This window comes from Bos taurus, chromosome 12 (genome assembly GCF_002263795.3).
Source record: "Bos taurus isolate L1 Dominette 01449 registration number 42190680 breed Hereford chromosome 12, ARS-UCD2.0, whole genome shotgun sequence".
Classification (NCBI taxonomy): domain Eukaryota; kingdom Metazoa; phylum Chordata; class Mammalia; order Artiodactyla; family Bovidae; genus Bos; species Bos taurus.
Window position 1 is genome coordinate 40323865 of NC_037339.1, and position 7589 is coordinate 40331453.

Consider the following 7589-nt stretch of genomic DNA (forward strand, 5'->3'; position numbering starts at 1 on the left):
CCTTACAAATAGCTGTGAAAAGAGAGAAGCAAAAAGCAAAGGGGAAAAGGAAAGATATACCCATTTTGAATACAGAGTTCCAAAGAACAGCAAGGAGAGATAAGAAAGCCTTCCTCAGTGATCAGTGCAAAGAAATAGAGGAAAACAATACAATGGGAAAGACTAGAGATCTGTTCAAGAAAATTAAAGATACCATGGGAACATTTCATGCAAAGATAGGCACAATAAAGGACAGAAATGGTATGGACTTAACAGAAGCAGAAGATACTAAGAAGAGGTGGCAAGAATACACAGAAGAACTGTACAAAAAGATCTTCAAGACCCAGATAATCACAATGGTGTGATCACCAACCTAGAGCCAGACATCCTGGAATGTGAAGTCAAGTGGGCCTTAGGAAGCATCTCTACAAACAAAGCTAGTGGAGGTGATGGAATTCCAATTGAGCTAATGCAAATCCTAAAAGATTCTGTGAAAGTGCTGTACTCAATATGCCAGCAAATCTGGAAAATTCAGCAGTGGCCACAGGACTGGAAAAGGTCAGTTTTCATTCCAATCCCTAAGAACAGCAATGCCAAAGAATGCTCAAACTACTGCACAATTGCACTCATCTCACACACTAGTAAAGAAATGCTCAAATGTCTCCAAGCCAGGCTTCAACAATACATGAACCATGAAATTCCAGATGTTCAAGTTGGTTTTAGAAAAGGCAGAGGAACCAGAGATCAAATTGCCAAAATCAGCTGGATCATCAAAAAAGCAAGAGACTTCCAGAAAAACATGTTTCTGCTTTATTGACTATGCCAAAACCTTTGTCTGTGTAGATCACAATAAACTGTGGAAAATTTGAAAGAGATGGAAATACCAGGCCATCTGACCTGCTTCTTGAGAAATCTGTAAGCAGGTCAGGAAGCAATAGTTAGAACTGGACATGGAACAACAGACTGGTTCCAGATAGGAAAAGGAATATGTCAAGGCTGTATATTGTCACCCTGCTTATTTAACTTATGTGCAGAATACATCATGAGAAATGCTGGGCTGGATGAAACACAAGCTAGAATAAAGATTTCTGGGAGAAATATCAATAAGCTCAGATTTGCAGATGACACCACCCTTCTGGCAGAAAGTGAAAAAGAACTAAAGAGCCTCTTAATGAAAGTGAAAGAGGAGAGTGAAAAAGTTGGCTTTTAAAGCTCAATATTCAGAAAACAAAGATCATGGCATCCCGTCCATCACTTCATGGCATACAGATGGGAAACAGTGACAGACTTTATTTTTTTGGGCTCCAAAATCACTGCAGATATTGACTGCAGCCATGAAATTAAAAGACGCTTACTCCTTGGAAGGAAAGTTATGACCAACCTAGAGAACATATTAAAAAGCAGAGACATTACTTTGTCAACAAAGGTCTGTCTAGTCAAGGCTATGGTTTTTCCAGTAGTCGTGTATGGATTTGAGAGTTGGACTATAAAGAAAGCTGAATGCCAAAGAATTGAACTTTGAACTGTGGTGTTGGAGCAGACTCTTGACAGTCTCTTGGACTGCAAGGAGATCCAATCAGTCCATCCTAAATAAAATCAGTCCTGAATATTCATTGGAAGGACTGATGCTGAAGCTGAAACTCCAATACTTTGGTCACCTGATGCTAAGAGCTGACTCGTTTGAAAAGACCCTGATGTCGGGAAAGATTGAAGGCAGGAGCAGAAGGGGACGACAGAGGATGAGATGGTTGGATGGCGTCACCAAGTCAATAGACATGAGTTTGAGTAAGCTCCAGGAGTTGATGATGGACAGGGAGGCCTGTCGAGCTGCAGGCCATGGGTTCGCAAAGAGTCAGACACGATGAGGGACTGAACTGAACTGAATTGAATTACTGAACATTAAGATTTCTACTAGACTTTATATCAATTTAAAGAAAAGTAATTTGAACTCAGACAAGTTGCCTTTGGCAGGAGGCAGACAGTAGTGGGCAAAGTTATTCTTACGGCTATTTGACTACATTTTTCTGAACCAGAAAGATGAAATATTTAGTTCTTACTCCATGTCAGTTACCTTTCTATGGATTCAAAAAACAATTCATAGACACTGTGATATTCATCATAATATTCATGTGACCTAGAGAGAGGTGTCTAACACAATTCCGCAACATGTACGCAAAAGCAATTTCTGACAATACATTGCCACATTGTTTTCTTATATCATTTTTTATTGCTCATTTTATGCTATGATAGAATAATGTGAAATGTTTACTTATACAATTGTTTTGCACAGTACTTATTAGGCATATCCTGAATCCAATGTAACTGCAATGGAACAGAAAGATTTGCATCCATATTTTATATTTGCAATCTAAGGTCTACTACATGAAAATATTATTAAAAATTTAATTTAGAATTTTATCATCTATCTTTTTTAATTCACCTTACATAACAGGGATACTAAAATATTCCTAATTTTCTAAAATAAAAACATTTTATTCTATCCTTATATTGGGAGATGGAAATTTTCCTAAAATGCTTCACATTAGATACTTGTTAAATTAATACCTTAGAATACTACTAATGTGTATTTTTGTTTATTGATAATTAAATGTCTTGCATGTGTGCCAAGTCATTTCAGCTGTATCTGACTCTTTGCAACCCTATGGACTGTAGCCTGCCCGATCCTCAGTCTGTGGGATTCTCCAGGTAAGAAAACTGGAGTGGGTTGTCATGCCCTCCTCCAGGGAATCTTCCTGATGCAGGGATTGAACCTGTGTCCCCCAAGTAAATGCCTTATGCAGCGCCAACCCATCACAGATACACAAGAGACTGTCCCCATATAAAACATCACTAGACCATTGTCATAAGATCTGAGAGACTTCCTTTTCAATCAGAGAAGCCCCTAAAAGAGCCACCAATTGAAAGTTACATAGAAATGTAGAAGTGCTAACAGATTTAAGAAGTCACTTAGAGCCATGCTAGATGGCTGGAGACCTGAATGCTTTTGGCTGGTCTTCATGAAATTATCCTACAAAAGTATTTTGCTCTTGATAGAAGCTTTCACATTTAGATCACCATTCCTTGCAAATATGATTTGGTGAATACTAATATCAGCAAACTGCTACTCTAAGATAATGCTTAATAAAGTTCCAAGTTTTGAATTTATCTTTCTTTTACTCATGAAAAAGAGCATGACAACTTTTCTTTACAGCTTTATGAAGAAAACATATTTCAGTTCAATTATCAGCCAAACCATGAAACAGAATAAAAACAGGACCTTGCTTTGGGTAGAGCATTTTACTGAGCAGTAAGTCCCTTCCTTCCTTCCTTCCTTCCTTCCTTCCTCTCTTCCATCATTCCTTTTATTTATTTATTTATTTATTTTTGAAATTTTGAAATCACCCTATTGCTTATACAGTTTTTCAAAAACACTAAATCAGATAAAGAAGTTGTGGTACATATAAACAATGGAATATTACTTAGCCATAAAAAGGAATGCATTTGAGTCAATTCTAATGAGGTGGATGAACCTAATGCCTATTATACAGAGTGAAGTAAGTCAGAAAGAGAAAGATAAATATCATATACTAACACATATATTCGGAATCTAGAAAATGGTATTGAAGAATTTATTTGCAGGGCAGCAATGGAGAAACAGACATAGAAACTAGACTTATGGACATGGGGAGAGGGAAAGAGAAGATGACATGTATGGAAAGAGTAACATGGAAACTTATATTACCATATGTAAAATAGACAGCCAACAGGAATTTGCTGTATGGCTCAGGAAACCCAAACAGGGGCTCTGTATCAACCTAGAGGGGTGGGATGTGGAGGGAGATGGGAGGGAGTTTCAAAAGGGAGGGGATGTATGTATACCTATGGCTGATTCAAGTTGAAGTTTGACAGAAAACAACAAAATTCTGTAAAGCCATTATCCTTCTATTAAAAAATAAATTAATTTAAAAAATAAAAAATTAAAACACAAAATCTTTAAATAATTGATTTAAAAGATTCTTTGAAAAGTGATTCCATTGGTAATTGTTAAACAGAATGTTAAGCTAAAAAAATGAATTTAACCCTTTTGTAAGGTTATAAAGTGCATTATTACTCAGTATAAATATTATCAAATGAATACTGAAAGCCATTAACAAGGTATAATTCATACATAGAATGAATATAGCACCTGGCTCTATTAGAGCTCAGTTACTCTTATCTCTTTAGTAGTATTTTTAATAATAGTTGTGTGATTGATGTCTATGAGATTTAGTAAAATTTAAACTATAGTCACATCAGCAAAACAAGGTTTAAATATCTGGTAACATGTTTGTATGTGTGTACATGTGTGCTCCTGAGAGAAAGAAAAAGAATGAGAATAAAACACACTCTATAATGAAATACATTCTTTTTCAAGGTACAACAAGCAAGTTATTACCAACAGCATTTAATTACTTTTTCTAATTTATCAGTGATGGAAGAAGAAAAGAAAAAGCAAAACAAACTGTGGGACCTCAAAATTTCTCCTGCTGAATGAACACTGATAAGAAAATTCTGAATCTTCGTTTCACCCAGTTTGTACTATTTATGGACTAGTGAGCAGAAAGACTACAAATGAATTGAATGGTTAATGAATCACATTGTTTTCCACCTTACGAACAGCAAAGACAGACTCTGATTCATCCAGCTCCTATCCCCATCACTGTGATGCGCTTATACTCTGCTCCTCCAACAAACTAAGTCAAATGGTTAACACTGAAGCACTCAATAATTGACAAATATTTCCTATTTTGTGTACAGCAAGATTAAAGAGTCACACTGTTTAGAAAATTCTAAAGTGTTATGATATCATGAAAGGCCCAGAAGATCAATTGTAGAGGATCTAGGTGTAAATTGGCTGCCATTAGACAAAATGGCAAAAAGTACACACTTTCCAGACCTGCAGGAGATAATTAGGCCCAATTATTAGGTGAAGTCACTGTATTCATTTAAAAACCAGACAATGTGTCAAAGAGTGTGTGTGGTATGTGTGTGTGTGTGTGCGTGCATGTGTGTGTGTGTGTTTGTGTCATAAAAAAATGTGGCATAACAAAATTATAGCTGTGATCACATAGGTATTCTTTATTAATAAGAAAAGTGATACATGATCACTATAAAAAATTACCATATCCATGTGAATGTATTGGAAAAGCACAAATCACCCATGAAACCACCACTCAGAAATAACCAATATGAAAATTATATTATAGTTTTTCTGGGATTTTTCCTAAACATATGCTTGTAAAACACACAGACACATACACAGATGCACACACATTTCTCTCTGCTAAAATATGGATCATTCTTTTCTATCCTATTTTTGTTTAGTGAACTACAACATAAGCATTTTTTTCCAATAGCATTAAATGTTAAGTAAAAAAAAAAAAATCACAATTTCATTCTATGGATGTACCATACATATATATGAAATCATTTATCTATCTATGATAACCTCTATAGATGATTCTTTCTCCACATCTCTGATTTTTTTTTTTCATTGATATAAACTCCTGGAAGTAGATTAAGGTTTTGATTTTATATACTATAACAAAACACATTTTAAATATATATCCTTGAAACCCTGCGTTGATGACTAAGTCTATCAGTTGTTCCTAGACTGATCCTGCTCACTTATAAATCCCTCAGCTGTTAGAATCACTCATCTTTGATCAGTTGTCCTTGGATGAGTTCTACTCACAGTTGATGAATAAAGAAAAAAATCATAGGTTAAATAGGAGAGTAAAATGTTCAGCAAGAAAGTAATTTTGAATTGGATAAAAATTGGTTTAGCATAAGACTAATGATGTTAACTATGATAAAAGCTAAGGTGGCCAAGAGAGAAAGGTCCATGAGAGTGGAATATAGACACTGGGAGGATAAGGGTTGCCATCATCAGGAGAACATCCCCTGGATCCCATGCTCCCGTTCTCATTCTCAGTATGCAACTAATACTAAGGCCAACAGCCCATTTCAACTTTGCTGACTTGCTCCTCATGAACAGTTCTGTATCTTTCATACTTGAAGCCTTAAAACACAGATTAAAGAAGAGATTTTCTTTGTCAAATGAAAAATCATTTGAGCAGAATCGCACAATTTCTTTTGCTTTCTTTGAACCTTAGCAAGTTACTCTTTCTCACCAAAAGAAGGGCTGCTTTCTATAACTTTCAACATACAGATCTTGCTAGAATATTATCCTCAGTCAGCTATTCTGGGCTAGTAAGCTGATGTTCCTTGTGAAAACAAAGAAGTGGCAGTTTGTAGGGGTAGGGACAGCCACCGGCACCTCATGCACAGTCTCATGCTGGACCTTTAATGTCTCTTTTCTTGTAAAATGTCCTCTCTAGGCCGACTGTGTCTTCTAGAACATTTATTCGCTTGTTAAGAAAATATGGATATCCTCAATCTTTTCCCTCAGAATGTTCTCTGTATCACTCTACTTATCTCACTTCTGGACTTCCTTTGAAAATATCACTGTCTTTATCTCACTATTACCAGGCATCTATTCAGTTTCCTTTCCCATTTCTTTCAACAAAGTTTTTTTTTTTTTTTTAAACTTTACAATATTGTATTAGTTTTGCCAAATATCGAAATGAATCCGCCACAGGTATACATTTGTTCCCCATCCTGAACCCTCCTCCCTCCTCCCTCCCTATACCATCCCTCTGGGTCGTGCCAGTGCACCAGCCCCAAGCATCCAGTATCGTGCATCAAACCTGGACTGGCAACTCATTTCATACACGCTATTATACATGTTTCAATGCCATTCTCCCAAATCTTCCCACCCTCTCCCTCTCCCACAGAGTCCAAAAGACTGTTCTATACATCAGTGTCTCTTTTGCTGTCTCGTACACAGGGTTATTGTTACCATCTTTCTAAATTCCATATATATGTGTTAGTATACTGTATTGGTGTTTTTCTTTCTGGCTTACTTCACTCTGTATAATAGGCTCCAGTTTCATCCACATCATTAGAACTGATTCAAATGTATTCTTTTTAATGGCTGAGTAATACTCCATTGTGTATATGTACCATAGCTTTCTTATCCATTCATCTGCTGATGGACATCTAGGTTGCTTCCATGTCCTGGCTATTATAAACAGTGCTGCGATGAACATTGGGGTACACATGTCTCTTTCCCTTCTGGTTTCCTCAGTGTGTATGCCCAGCAGTGGGATTGCTGGATCATAAGGCAAAGTTTAAGCACCCTACTCAAAGTACCAATTCCCACCCCCCACACATAAAATCAACCCTTCAGCAGGTGATCTATTTCTGTGCCACTACCACCCAACTCCTTTATAGTCTCTTGTGAAAAATTGGCTCAATCAGTTTTGAACTGTTTTTGATCGTACCCCTTTCCCACTTGTAGCTTTCCTCTATGAATGCTGTATTGTCCCTCCTAAATTCATTGCCTCCATCCACTGTTTCTTTACTTGTAAATGCTTTAAGCCATCCTTCACTGAAACTTATGAGCCTAGTTTCTCTTTAAGAAGCAGTCCTATAACTCCTTTCCTTAGTTGCCACATTTCTTGAATTAATTGGATAGCTTTATCCTTTTTTTACTATAATATAGTCTT

General features: G+C 36.4%; 1 protein-coding gene across 6 annotated transcripts in view; it reads right to left on the bottom strand.

The window, feature by feature from the left end:
* The window catches only part of PCDH9 (protocadherin 9), a 1143194-nt gene that overhangs the window by 863603 nt on the left and 272002 nt on the right, over nucleotides 1–7589 (bottom strand). The window lies entirely within an intron of this gene.